Genomic DNA, 16,052 nt, shown 5'->3' with positions numbered 1-16,052 from the left:
CCTTGTAATAGTGGTATTATATTTATAACGAAGATATTTGATTTTCACTGAAACTTTTACTCACTTAAGAAGGATTGTTTTTACGACAACTCCACATTTACGTAAACTCTTTTTGATATATTTGGGGAAGAATTCAAAATAATGTGTTGGTTTCCAAATCATAAAATGGCTGAAACAGTTTCAACAATTTTCTTTACTGACTTCAGCTAAATAACCCAAACTCTTAGAGTTGAGATGTTGAGAAGTATGATGCTGATGTAGACTGAGTGGGTGACCTTGCCAAGGTCATCTCCAACCCACCCTCTCCACAGCTCACTAAATGTAGAGTTAGAGAGGAGGAAGTGTGGAGAGGGGTTTAGAGCTCTTACAGGACTCAGTAATGAACCAGGTGAAACAAAGTTTGTTTACACTGCTGACAAAGACTGCACTACTTGTATTATCTTAACTTTTAGCCCTTGTTTAAGAGAAAAAGTTATTCACTTGTTGCAACTATCTATTTTAAAATTTTACCTAATTAAATGCTTTTGGTTTTATTTATTAACAATTATTATGAATGTGACTTTACATGAATTTTAATCTTATGAACACAGGACATTTTAAGTTATTCCAAATTTAGGTTGGCGAAATCTATACCAGAGTAAATACTAAAAAAAATATATTTTTACGATTATTTTTTATCTTTCAACATATTTAGTACATGTACAAACGTTTTTAATGTTCAAAAACAATAACCAAGACAAGGTTCTAATACAGACAAACTCATAGCAGGCTACAATGACAGACATATGTACAAGACTAGAAATATAGAAAATGTATCCATAGATTTTTATAGACTAAATAAAACTATTAATAGTCACACAATTATCACTTTGAAGGTCTACAACTTTTAAGGCCACTAATTATCTCTAAATATTGTTACAAAAAATTTCTAAAAAAATTTTACTCTTCGATTTTAGTCAATCCATTGTATTCTTTAAAAGAATTTTGTACAACAACGTCAGTTTCTAGGTATAACCTATTTAGTTACATGATTAGATTTAAATGTTATAATGTCATATATGTTTTATTTATACAGACTATATTTTTAAGTGTGTGATTGTTTATTTACTTTTTGGTGTAACTGTTTCGGCAACTTTATGTTTTGGCTACCAAATTGTTTATCTGGACTTCTGCTAGTTTTTATATTTGTTTTGTACATGACTTGTATTGATACTTTTAATTAGCTTTATAGCAATGAACATATTCTCATTAAAAATTCATAGAAATAAAAATGTATGTATGTTTCAAAATGTTTTTGTTGTGTTAATAAAAAATGTAAAATACTAGTAACTACATCATTTTTACAAATTTATTACGTATGTATGATGAAACATATTATTGCACGGTGATCAAAAATAAATTAATGTTTCATAGATATAAAAGGAAGGCAAAACCTTAGGTTACAGCACGGTGACTCAATTATTTTTTCAAACTCACAGCTCCATACAGAATAGCAACATCACCCTGCTTCTCGTAAATACTTTAAACCCATTTTTCTATTTATACATCCAGGCATGCGAACTTGAAGCAGAAAACAACAAAATAATGGGGCTGAGCATTAGCGAATCCTACCACTCATGGAGGCTGGAAACAGTTTCATTTCTGTTTGTCTGTCTGTCAGCATGATATCTCGACAACAAACTGATTTATAGACTTGTGAATGGAGCTTCATTTCTACATGAGGTTAACTGAATACGATCCTTGTTGGATAGTTTTATCCTTGTTGGAGACTGCAAGTCACTCCATGGGCTTTGGCTAAGCATTAGTGAGTATTTTTACACTAACCGTGTAAGTAACCAACCATGATGGCAACGAGAAACTTGCAGAATAAATAAATTTGTAAACAAACTGAGTACACTAATAAGAAATTTTAACAAGTGACACATTACACACATGTTGCCTAACAATCGTAACATATATACACAATTTTATGGTGACTTGCTTTTTAAGTTTTTACTACATAAACACTGATGTTAAACCCAATTTAATGAACAAAATATGAATGTATCATGTGGCAAGACATCTTGAGAAATATTTCATCAGTAGAATTGAAATTTTGCAAGAAACTTCATTTCTACATAAACAAGAATGAACTAATTAATGGTGCATGTCAAACCATGACAACCAATTTTAATTTGGCTGAACATCTACTAAGTAAGCTGGCACAATTACTCTTTTGTTTGCTATTTCTTTTCCAGATAATTATCTGTTGTTCTATCTGTCGTTTAAGAAAATAATTAAAAACAAATTTAAAACCTAATTACAAGAGTACCTGGAGGATAGATCTTTATATTCAAGTGAAGATTTTTTTTGAAAAGTTATAACTTTTTATTTTTTACTACGTGAAAATTGTTGTATTATATGACAAGTAGTAATATAGCAGAAAATGTGAAATTTACTTAATGATTTAATAGTCTAAGAGTAAAATTAGCATTTTTAATTATTTCTTCATACAATTTTTAAAAATATTGACACCATTCTATTATTGTACCATGTACTTTTATTCAATAAAGTTGATTGATTGATTGAACCTATAGAATTGAACTTCACGAAGCTTGTTACGAAACACTTGGTGTTGTGCACCCCTACATTGTACACTACATGTCCAAACACATAAATATTCATATTACACTTTTTAAATTGATCACACAATTACAACAGCTAAAACACAATGGCGAAAAATTTACAAAAATAATAGGGTTTAATTTGGGATTTCAATGTAATCTGAAATATATTACAGACCATAAGGTACTAAATTTTCTTATATACAGTATAATTTATTACATAATCATGAAATACGTTCATTTTCTACTTTTTCAAGTTGAGTCTTAAACTTATGGCTTCCACGAAAGTGTGAAAATTGGATAATTCAACATGAATGGCAGATAATTGTTAATCATATGAAAATTATAGTTGGCAATTAGTGAGAGCAAAGAGGGTAAACAAAAACTGCCATAAGTGATAAAGCACTTGTGGCCTTGAAGTGTTATTTAACTTATATAATACAGAACATACATTTTTGCAAGTTTGCTATAATTGGATGCTTGCCTCCACAGGATTGTAACACTAGACAGCATTAAGTGTTACAAAAAACTGAAACACTTGTGTTTTATTCATACTCAATTATAAATATGAACAAGGATTGGATTTTCTTTCTCCCATTACCGGATAAGGACATTTTCATTATTTCTCAATACAGGGAAGATTCAGATAGCAAAATCTGAAGTTACGTTATTAAAATTTTATAGAAAATTAGGCTTTTAATGAAGGAGTAAGAATACTATATTATTTAATGAAGCAAGTCTACCTCAATAAGCAAAGAACAATCAACCACCGCTTAGACAATTAATTGCTCAAGACAAACTAGACTTGGTTGTCTTCTTCATAGTACTTTAAACTTTAATTACTCGTGAAGAGTGGATGCAATTAAAATAATAAAATTTAGAGTAAATATTCCTCAACTTGTGATTTATCACATAATTTTGTAATTGATTTATCATACGTAGTGTTAACACAACATTAAATAAAATGTAATAATGTAATCGTTCAGGTTTTACACTATGAAATATTTATTGCTTCTTAATATTTTTTATAACATAACTCAAAACCTTACAAAAGTAGCCAAAAAATGTATTATTTTACCTGCATAATGCACCAAAATGTTTCTAAATTTAAGAATACAGCTTTTTGATATAAAAAAGATTGATGTTCTAAAAATGTTAAAAAAAAACGTATTTGTAAAAGCAAATTGCGCATACATTTTTTTACATTTGATATATTTGCAACATTTACCATCGAGATATTGAAGTTCAGATTTTGAGGTTTCATATTGGAGGTCGGATTTTGAGGTTGTATATTAGATATCAGACTTTGTAGTTGGTTTGAGGTTAGAGTATACTGGAATTCCTATGCAACCTGACATCTGAACTCACATCCTTGACGGTGTAAAGCCTTATAAAATACCTCCGGGTGGTGAAAACATTGCATTTGGCATATAAGGTGAGTATCATTCATTGGTCCTTAACGTAATACAAGTAAGACCGGAAACCGAACCCAGTAAGTATAACTTCTGGCTGGTTTATACTTTCCAGTTGAACCCACCACTGGGCACAGCAAAAACCGATGTGTCACTTAAATCTGGGCAACCTTATGGAAGTCCAGGAGCGGCACATCACTAACCGCAAATGTCGAGATTCTGAGGTGCAAGGTCAAGTGTGGTTGATAGGTCTAATCTACTGCGGGAGATGACTGTTGGAGTTTGGTGGGGTTTATTTCCTAACTATCAAAGGTTCTTGCTAGCCTCAACAAGGGTGTGCCACCCCCTGCCTGCTTTGACTGGAGAGGCTGGTTCAGAGCTGGCCTCCCCTTCTTCCATGACTTTGAGATTAGTGCCCTAATTCTTCCTCATGGATCTCGATAGGAGGCGGCCCCTACTTCCTAACCTTACCCATCCTGAATATCCTGTCACTCTGGAAGCAGCTCTACGGTTCTTATAGGACTAACTGCAATTTATAAGCTTCCTATCCTAAGAGAAAAAAAACCAGAAACCCTAGAGTTCAAAATCCACTGTCCCCCGATTGACAATATAATTGATTAATAATACTAACAGACAGTAGATCTGAAATAATAACCGTTGATACACATCAATCAGGCATAACACATGCTTACTCACTTTAAATACACACTTGGCAGTGTTTCTGTACCAAGGTGATACAATACAACTGTCAAAAAGTCAACCACAAATATGACTGGTGAATTAAACACATCAGTACATTTCTCAAATTCAAAGTACTGGGAAAGATAATGCATACTGAAACTCACCCGTCCCTTCTAAGATAGTGGAAAGGAGAAGTCAACTTACCTGAAAAACAGAACAAAATGTCAGCACACTTAAAAAATAATAAATTCACTATAACATACACCATACAGTATTTTTTATACGTAAATACTTGTGAAATTCAATTTAACAATGATCAGAATTTTGTAGGAATATCTCATTTTTAAAACATAATTTAGATACATTACATTGAGCTGTTTAATATTTGCTTGATATTACTGTTTATTATGAAAAAGTCTATTTCCATTCTAAGTGCGACAATCAATTAAGAAAAATAGTGCAAAAAAATTGTAGTCAAGAAGCCAAGAGACAAATTGCACAGTACAAGCACACAGCCTAGTTTCTTTTGACATTTATACACCAATTTCTCTTAAGAAATAAACAAATCCTCAGCCACGCTAATTGTGTATAGGTCAAAATTAAAGGGTATCAAAAGGGTTAAAAATACGAAACGATTATTTTTTCCTCCAATTATATTTTTCCTAGCTTGATAGAATTAAAACTGACCGTCAGATCCATAAATAATAGTCATATCACTATCAGATGATAAGACAAATAGACTGAAAGTTGTCTATTTATGGGTCTTTATATGGTTAGCGGATGTTGATTGATTTAATATTTATTTATATGTGACAGTTACAAAAATTCTGTGACCAAAATCGAGGTACAAACCCTTTAGGGACAAATCCCAGGTGATCTTTTTAGTACACTGGTCTAGTTTTTCATAGATGACAAGTGCCAGATTATTTCAGCTGATAAGGCATCTGGCAATGACTCAGGTACCAGGTGTATGTTGAGAATTTGATTTCACAAGTTGGTATCCATTACGCCAGACCTGGCAGATACAAGGGTCAACAACTTTACAACCACACTGCGCTCAGCCTCTGCTCTGAGTGTGGCTTAATGTGTTCACATTGTAGAACAATACAAAAAGGTTTGTATTATAAAAGACTGGACAATTTTATATAAATCATAAATTATGTTTTTGGTCTTATTTATTCCTGTTTTTTTTTTTTTTTTTTTTTTAATTCCACAAGAAACCATTTAAAGTGTTTCTACACAGCAATAAAATGTACAAAGAATCTGTTTATGCAAGTAATTGCAAGTAATTACTGTTCAAAAACGAGAAAACAATCTTTGACAAAAAAAAAAGAATTTGATATAACAATATAATTTTTTAACTAACACAATAATTAAACATTTTTAAATGTGCTATTTTAACATTTACTATAAAATCTCCAGAATGGTGGCCTTATTTATTCCTGTTCTCTTTAAATTTCTACGAAAAAAATATTTAAAGTGATTCTACATAGCATTAAAATTTATGAAGAATCTGTTTACAAATAAATACATTTATTAAAAAAAAAAATGTATAAAGAATAAAAAATTTACATAAATTTGAATACAGGGTAGCCACAAATTACTGTATTAAACTTCACCATTTTACTTGTCAGGTCAAAATAAATAAGAAATAACATGTAAAGTATAGTCATATCTTGCTTAGCTTACCATCTGCCCGTCTGTTTGTTTTTTAGGAAAAAACTGTATTTTTAAAGCAAATAAAGGTGTAAAGTTCAAATTATTCAAAATATTCGTCCAATTAACAACTGTTTAAAAAAAACAATTCAGAAAAATATCATATCAGATTTCAAAATGGCAGGTATACAACATTTTCAAACTATTACAACTCTAAAGTGGGAGGTTTTATGAAAATTTTACAAGAATAGCGGAATATGGGTAAATTTCGTATGAACATTTTGATACCAAGTTTATTTCACTACGACAAATAATAACGGAATAATTAAGGTTTTACTGAGTAACGTCCCTCACTAGTTAAGTTATTAATGTTGTTTCCAATCACAACTTCTATTATTTTACTGCAGTATGAGTCAAATTTTTGAAATATTTCACTGTCAATAGCCTCATAATTTTGTGACATATTACATAATATTCCACAGGTCTTTACAAATTTATTTACAACTTAGTTTTATTTTAAGTAACCTTATTCTGGATGTTAGCCGATGTTAACTTAAAAATCTCACGACAACTTGTGACCAAATATTTCCTCGTATTTTTATCTTCGCCATAAAATTCGCTGATAAGTAAAATCGGAAAATACAACACAAAATCATAACTACCAGCTATTAAATTTAATGAGATGACTTCACTATTGCTTGTTGTTTACCCTTTCAAAGATTACAAAACAGCTGCAGATAAAAACGTATTCCAGCACTTAGAATTTATCATTTTACCTGTTACGTTTTGTTTACAAACATCTTGTGTACATTTTTACATAAAGTTGTGTGCTACGTTAAAATACTCTCCTACTAATGTCAAAGTGTTTTAATGGAAAAAAGAGCACTCCAAAAAGCAAACTTCTAGAGCAAAAACATACCCAAGATCAGAACTGATGCAACGAGAAGACCTATGACTCTTGTTAGCGCTTCAGTCTCACTAAAGACCTTACAGTCAGCTGTGAAAATCTCCCCACTGGCCACACCACTTGTTACATAAACCAGCTGACAATTTTGTAGTGTTGACTTGCAAAGCAGCTGAAGGACATATTGGCAATGCCTTTACCCCAAATCTGGCAAAGCGTTCACTTCTCATTTTGACATCATGACTTTAAACGCTGATGTAAACTGGCAAATATTAACAGGTTGTTTAAGATCGAATTTGATAAAAAAAGGTCATCCCGTTGTATCTCATTTCATCTACCTCTTGCTTATTCCTTTTACCCGATTAAGCTACATCATTGTAATTTTGTATGATGATTTTATTTGCATCATAAATGCTCAAAATGAAAAAAAAGCACTATTATTAAAATGAAGGTTTTTTTACATATTGAATATGTTTTTTTTTATTATTGAGGAACATAAAAATAAATCAAAAAGGCGAAATTATAGAACTTATTTGTTACAACTGAATGAGAAAAAAAAATCAAGAAAATTAAAAAGTGTTTGAATAAAAAAAAAACCGGTGTCTGTGATCATTGATGGTGGTTCAAGGGTACCTTTAAGTCGTTGGTCCCCGTTACATTTCACAACTTAAGTTACGTTTAGTTGTAACTTCTCCTGGTTAAATAAGACCTGAAAATGAAGGACCTTTAAGGCAAGAAATTACCTTTAAGACAGAAAATTTGTAAACAGGAAGTGACCGATTACAGGAATCTCTAGATGATCTTTTGAGAAAGCTCTGAATAACAAATGAGGAACAATAGCAGAAACCAGCAAAGAGTAGCTGGAAAGTAAAAGTGAGATTATTATGGTAATTTAGTAACAATATGTGAGTGTGGGAGTTGAGAGACAATGGTGATTGCAATAGTAAAAGTAGCCTTTGTGGAGACGGAGACAAATCCATCGGGGAAAGTGATACTCTCAGCTCCTCCCACATCCACCCACTGTTTACAAGCAATTAAGAGACCAGAGGTAATCAACCGGAGAAACTTAATTCCTTATTGATAGTTTACAAGCAATTAAGAGACCAGAGGTAACCAGCCAGAGAAACTTAATACCTTATTGATACTACCACATACCCTTACTTTGGAAATGCAGCATTGAAATGAATCAAATTAATTACACTGACATGGACATTGGCCTTAAGATTCAAAATTTTTTTTAAAGGAGAGGACAATTCCCTTTATAGCCTTATTCTGCCCGTTCTCTTGAGCCACTTGCCTGCCTGAGCGAGGATCTTACCAAAAAGAACAAGAGGAAGAGTCACTATAACAAAAAGTCGACAGTATTGATGAAAAGTACAATGGTCACAAACAGGACTTTGAACCCGCGCTATCTAATTCAGATCTATACTCTGACACCCTAGATCACTCAGCTATCTGAACATCACATCAGCTCTCCCAAATTCCACAAATTTACTTTACTTTAGTTCCTAAACGTTGCTGCCACAAATCTACACTGTCTGAAACACAGCAAGGAATTTGGATAACGTGTTATTTATGTGTTTTTATTGTATTGTAAAAGTAAAAAATGTAAAGAATGTCTTTTTTCACCAGAGGAAGTAGTGTTAAGAAGCCTTCTCTGACACTTAACCTTAGGATCAATGGCTTAGGGTGACTTCCGAACCACCTTCGCAGACTGCTTGCAAGGGCAAGATCGCTCAACAGATGGCTGAGCATGGGCTCAACGTTGCTTGACTTGGTAAATGCAGTACCCGCTATACAATGAACCAATGGCAGCAAAAAAAAATAAAAACACCAAAATAAATCCCAAAAAAGCAAAAAGTCAATCATGATAAAAATTGTGTTCATGGTAGAAAAACTTAATTTCACTAGATTCTTAAATAATACATTAAAGACCAACTCAAAAAAGACGAATGGCAAAAAATGGTACATTGAGCACTTGAAGGTTTAAAAACTTCCAAACAAGAGCGTGAATTTCACTTTCAGGTAAGGATGCCTTACTCAATTTTTCAAATCATATAATGCAAAGAGAGAGATAAAAACCCATATTCAAATAGGCCACGGAACACACAATTTCGCTTCTTTAGTACGACTGAGGAAGTTATGTGATTGGACACGACACAACACGTCCGACTGGAAAAGAAAGACTTGTGGGATAAGTGGAGTAAGAGTTCATGTGCTGGGCAGGATGTGACATGTAGGATGCAAACATTTCCTCTCAGACTGAAGTACAGGAAACTCTTACAGATGCTTTCACCATGCATTTTGTGCAGATATTACAAAAATTACTGTGCAGATGGATTTGTTTACTAGAACCTTCTGACAGTAATTTCTATTCTTAGTAGCAGAACATTTTCAAACGTTGCAAAAGAGGTTTTTTAAAATAACAAAAAAAATAGAAGCATAAATAATGATCATATTATATGTCATTGTGTTTATAAAGATATTGAGTTTTGTTTTTCATAAAAATAAATTGTAACTTTAAAAAATACGAGATAATATTGGTCGATATTGTTTTTTTACAAAGTTGACAAGAATTAGTGGATAATATGTCAAACTGTATAATACATTAATCAATTTAAAACTATTGGAACTGTACGTCCAACCTCGTTCCCTTTAACTTGAAGTCAGATCTTTAATTTATGAATTAAAGATTAAATTAATTATTATTTAAGATTAAATTTAATTATTATGATAATTATGCCAAATTACAAAGCTGTAATCTAAACCCGTTAAAAAGGTGTATCATTTTAAGTAAAAATACATGCATAGATGAAAATGGATACTCTTTAAACAATTTTTTTACATCAATAGTCGTTTCTGTCTGGACGAGATCAAACACTTCCCTAACATATCTCACAAAAGTTACGACACACTTTATGTACTTTTCAAACACTTCTCTCTCCTAATTTATTGCCGATTGCAATTATTGCAAAATGACACAATGTGATTCAGCGCTCTCAAAGTGTACCCATAAAAGGTAACCGGTGATTATTGCAGTGCAACTTTCACCTGCCCAGTGCCATACTGAGCTGCAACGTTCATATCTCAATAGCCGTGGAAAGCCAACTCTACATTTTTGTTCCCACTTTCTATCATCTGTTCTACTCCGCTCGACCTCACCCGACAGATGTTTGTTTAGCAATACTCCAGAAAGATAGACTAAGTTGTGCCAGAAAACACTAGATCCGAATTTTAATTTGGAAACAAATAATCTAAAGATACTTCAGTATCTGCCTATTTAAACAGGTTCAGAGAAAAATGTTGTAATTAAATATATTTAAAAAGTAAGCGGGGGAACCAATATTAAGGTGACTTTCCTCAGACTCCTTAATATTAAAGTTATAACTACAGGATAGTCATGTATCTTCACTTTAATCACAGCGTAACATTTTGTAAGCAATGTTCGAAAAGTTATAATAAAAGAACTGCTATTTTACTTTACTCCCTAAGGGACAAAGTAATATTGTCACCTGAGAAGTAAAGTAAACCTTTACTTCTTGTTTAGAGTGACTTTGCACACCAGGCGGAAGAAAAGATTTCCGCAGCTGTCCTTCTTGAGTTTTAATCTTGTTAGTCAGTAAAACATTTTGGGTTCTTTCTACGCTAATTCTTCTAAAGAGTATACAACTTTTCAGAAACTATTGTTACAGTTTCAACTAAGATTAGATAAAAATTACTAAATTACTCAAGAATTGCTTTAACCATGTTTCTTAAACTTTTGGTAATTGATTGCAGTTCTGACTAGGAGTTAATTAAAATCTCTAGATTCAATCAAAATTGCTTTAATCATGTTTCTCCAACTTTTGGTAGTCCCTAGTTGCAGTTTCAACTACCATTGAATAAATATAAATAAATTTAATCAAAATTGCTTTAAGCATGCTTCTTTAAATTTGTATAATGTCTAGCTGCACAGTTTCAACTACCTTTGAATAACATTCACTACATTCATTAAAAATTCATTAATCAAGTTTTGATAATTTCTCTGCCAAAACAACGGTAGTTAACTACTATTGAAAACAATCACTAAAAATCGCAAAATTTCACAAAAATTGCCTGTACATTTCTTAAACTTTTGGTAACCTAAAATAAAGTGGAAAAATAACTGATCTGAATAAAGAGTTTTCATAGAGAAAACATATAAACTTGAAAACTAAGGTTGCGGCAAACTTAAACGCAACCTGCAAACTTTGCCAGGGCAACACAAACTTGTAACTGGTAGGACAATAACCATTACTGTAAAGAAAGGTTAAAAGGTGGACAAGTGGGGAGGGGAGATTTTATCTAAACAAGTTCAGAACCACACCCAATTCCACTTCATCCATCACGTTGAGCCTACTACAGCTGACTTGACAGTTAAGTTATGGTTAAGCTGAAATTAAATTTCACGCTTTGTTAGAGTAAGAATCCCCCCATTGATGTACCATGCGGAACCTTTGCCACCTACCACGACTTCCCTAATTATTTCCTGTGGTGTGAAAGCTTTCAGAAGTGACTTGTTAATGGCTTCTCCTAACTCTTCGCTAAACTCTAACCTAATTTTGCGGAAAACTTTTCTCTAGCAGAAAGTGGTTCTGTGGAAATATTGTGTCTTTTTCGGGAAATATAACTAAATAGTTTATGTTTACGCTTTGTCATTATTCATGTTGGTTTTTATATTTGACCCCTGAAAATTGAATTTTTGATACAAATTATTTTTTATTGGGCCTAGAAACATTGAAACTTTTTGATGAGAGCACAGACAACATTCAAAGACACATTCTGTTATTTAAGAATAAAAAAAAGTACCTATTAGCATAGTGGTTGTGAGCAGTACAACCATTTTTAACTTTGAACTAAGTACTTCACTTCATGTTTAATAATGTGAAACACACAATTTTATTATTAATAGACACTTAAATAAAAGTTAAACTAACATAATAATATAACTATAATATAAACCGACTATTTTACTGGAAATAGCAACGTTACTATCAGTCTCTTTATCTTTATTACTTACTCTGAGAATAAATTATCGTTTTAACACTTTTGAAAACCTCTAGTTTCAAACCGCTCCAACTAATATGGCTGACAATCGTTTTCATTCTTAAGGAAAATTAGTGGATCGATTCCACAAAAAACTAGGTTGTGTGTTTATAAAATAAAAATCAGCTCTAAACCCCTAGACCAGTTTGAATCTAACTGTATGGTGTATTATTAAAAACTCAACAGGGCTTTATTGAAATCATGTTGTTGTCCATCTGTCTGTGCCAAAACTCTTGATACGATGGTCCTAGATACTGGGAACTTGGTACATAGTTTTTCCTGGTCCAAAGACAGAACGCTATTGATTTTAACAGCACAAGGTCAAAGAGATGTACATCGTTCTATCTACCCATCTATGCAATAACACTTGATAAAAGGTCATAGAGACTTAAAACTTGTTACATATAGGTTCCTCTTAGTCCAAACACATACCCTATTGATTTTTGAGTCAGGAAAGCATGTAAACTTATATTATTGAAACACTAAAGGTACATCAGTAGGAAGTGAACTCAACCAGCACAGAGAATTAATTAAACCTCATATATAATTGAAAACACTCATATGAACATAGGAGGTGTAACTAATAAATATAATGATGACAAAAGAGTACATTGTTAACTACAACGCTAATGGATAGTAAATAATTGAGTGGGGAACAAACAACGTCAAAACCATCATATATTCTCTCTCTCTCTAGTGCGATTATTGATTTCTCTTGTATCTGTTATAATTTTATAATGCTAAACTATATAATAACTTAATATAGTTATGTTTGAACATTTCCGTACTGGGTTGAAATGAAGTAACATTCGTTGCTCTTGTTTAATGACGAAGAGAAAATCTAAAACTTGAGAATTTTCATTGGACTATCAGAAGTTTACTTTCGAGTGTTTTACTTTACTGTACGGTATTTTCTCAAAAATTGTAATATTGGAAACAGTTCAAAATTGTTAAAATAAAAGATGCCAAAAAATTTCTAATTACAATTGGGGAGTTTTACATTTACCCTATTCATATTGACCCTATACCCAGCAAGTCAGTTCTTACCTCTATTATTATCTTAAAACAACTGCTCTAAGAGAAATTTAATTTAGAGATGTTATATGAAAAAGTTTTAGACAACAACTTTTATGTTAAAAATCATTGGATATGGCATTACAACCTGGATTTTGGCACAAGTTCGGTTTCTATCTACAATGGTGTTGGGGAGGAGGTAAGACATCCAAAGGTTAAATCAAACTTTTAAATTAAAAGTGTCTTCAGTAGTGTTACTAGTTAAGAATAAAGTTAGTTAAACCAACTATGATCATTAGTTAACTAACTACGATTGTAATTAAACTAATGATCACTTTAACAGTTTCCATTCAACCACAATAGAAGATTCAATTATTAAATTAATTTATACAATGAAACCTTATCCTCATTTTTTATATTCAGAAACCAACAGGGTTACGTCTTAAAATCGTGTTGTCGGCCTGTCTGTATGAAAACTCTTTATATATAAGTCTTAGAGACTTGAAACTTAGTAAATAGGTTCCTTTTGGACAGAGAAGGAGTGCTATTAATTTTGGGGTTAAAGGTCAAAGGACACTCTGAATAACCTTCTGTGTGTGTTAAGTCTTGATAGGAAGATTCCAGAAACTTGGAATTCTGTACATCATTTATTTGCCAAAGGAAGAACAAACTGATTTTGGGGTCAAGAGGTCAAAGATCTGTCCAACTGTTTGTCTGGGCTGTAAGTCTTGGTAGGAAGGTTCCAGAACCTTAAAATGGTGCATATAAGTTTATTTGCTCAAGGAAGAACAAATTGATTTTGAGGTCAAAAGGTCAAAGGATTGTCCATCTATCTATCTATCTGTCTGTCTGTCTGTCTTCTGTATATCTGTGTAATAACTATTTCATTATGTTTTCTGCCAGGTCCTTCGAATTCGTTAAATTGGTTTATTTTATTTTAAATTGAACATTTTAGTAGAGGATAGGCAGACTATTTGATCAAATGGTTTAACATTTTTTAGTATAAATTTATAAATATTACAAACAGTATTTAGTTCTAAAGCATAGCAGGTTTTTGCTCATTTTGTAAAGATTTAAGTAAAATGTTATAAACAGTTTATTATTACTTCTAGTATTACACATGGACATCTAATACAATTAAATTACTTTTTTTAGCTAGCTATGACAATCTCAAAACTGCAAAAATTTGATACTAACAAAATTTCGTAAATAAGTTTACAATAGAATTTAAATGCCTGAAATCTAAAATGTCATTAAATTTTTATTGTGTATTGGTTTAAAATCTCCACAAAATTTGCAAACTTTATTATATGTTCACAGTTTAAATTTACAATTGTCAATTCAAAATACAGTGAATTTCCATAGCTAGGCCAACCGTATCAAATTATAGGGCTTGAAGCCTTTCTACACATAACGTAGCTATGGCGGGAAGGGTTGACACAATGTGAATGTTGAGTTTAGCTCCAGTTCACCTTTTCATTAGTGCAGTGTTTGAAATCTGACGCTGTCAAAGACTTGACTCCTGGAATCTAGAATCATGTTCTTCTGAAAAGATCTAAAGAAAGTCAGTGACCAAGAAGATAAACAGACAACAAGTGTTCATTTTGAGCTTCTTAGTCACCAACGTTTTTGGATCTCTTCAGACAAACATGACTCAGATTCCGTGAGTCAAGTCTTTGACAGCGTCAGATTTGAGATGCTGCACTAACCACGCTCTAAGCAGTTCCCAGGTAGCCCACCACTGAGCAGTCCTAAGTGGAAGGAGAACTGGTGCTAAACTCGACATTCACATTGAAGCTTTATTGGCATCATTTCAATGCCACACTTTTACAATCCATGGGTGAATGTCTGAGAAAGGAAAATGTAGTTGTTTTAACAGTTAGTTCTGTCACACGCTGAGGTGACACTCAAACAAAACATGTCACTAACAGAGTGATAATTAAGCACCAGTCAAGAGCGGCCTTATCAATGCAATTACAGGATAACTAATCAACAAGCCTAACCTTGAAGTCAATCAACGAGGATTTGCAGTTATTGGTATCTATTAGCAAGTCACACTACACAGTGTATATTTAACATTTATTCCTTCAAATCACTATACAACTTTCATATATTTTATTTAAATAAGACTGTTTTATTCATAACTATTTTTAACTTGTTTTTCATAACTAAGAATTAATTAAGTCCTTTAAACTAATCAGATTAAATGCAACCATATATCGTTCTTTAATTATTTTATAAGCTTTGGAAAACTAGCAATCGATTAGGCTGAAAATTTAAATATTTTCTATAGACGTTATTTCCACTGTTTTAAAAAACCAGTTAACCCTACATCGGGCGCTAAACAGAGTTTTCCTCCGTGTATTTTTTATTATTAAAAATAGTACTACTTTTCTGATGTTGGCAGTCGTTTCCCGCAGTGTACTTCACGAGCATCTTTCGGCGAAGCAAAACAATAGCCTCCCGCTTATCTTTGTCAAAATCTGTCAGTATGAGGTCTACTTCCGTGCGGGACTGGACGATTCCTCCGTGAGCGCCCGATGTTGTGTTTGTAGTGCTTAGACGAAATCTCCGTGAGCGCCTTATTGTGTTTAGTTTTTATGGAGTAATAATCCGTGTGCGCCTAAATGTGTGACCTGTGATGGTATCTTTTTAAGTTTTACAATATATTTTATTTGAATTTTTTGAAATGGAGAATGAAGACGAGAGACTTGTCAG

This window comes from Homalodisca vitripennis, chromosome 8, assembly GCF_021130785.1.
Source record: "Homalodisca vitripennis isolate AUS2020 chromosome 8, UT_GWSS_2.1, whole genome shotgun sequence".
Taxonomy (NCBI): domain Eukaryota; kingdom Metazoa; phylum Arthropoda; class Insecta; order Hemiptera; family Cicadellidae; genus Homalodisca; species Homalodisca vitripennis.
The sequence above is the reverse complement of the archived record's forward strand: the minus strand, read 5'-3'. Positions refer to the sequence as shown.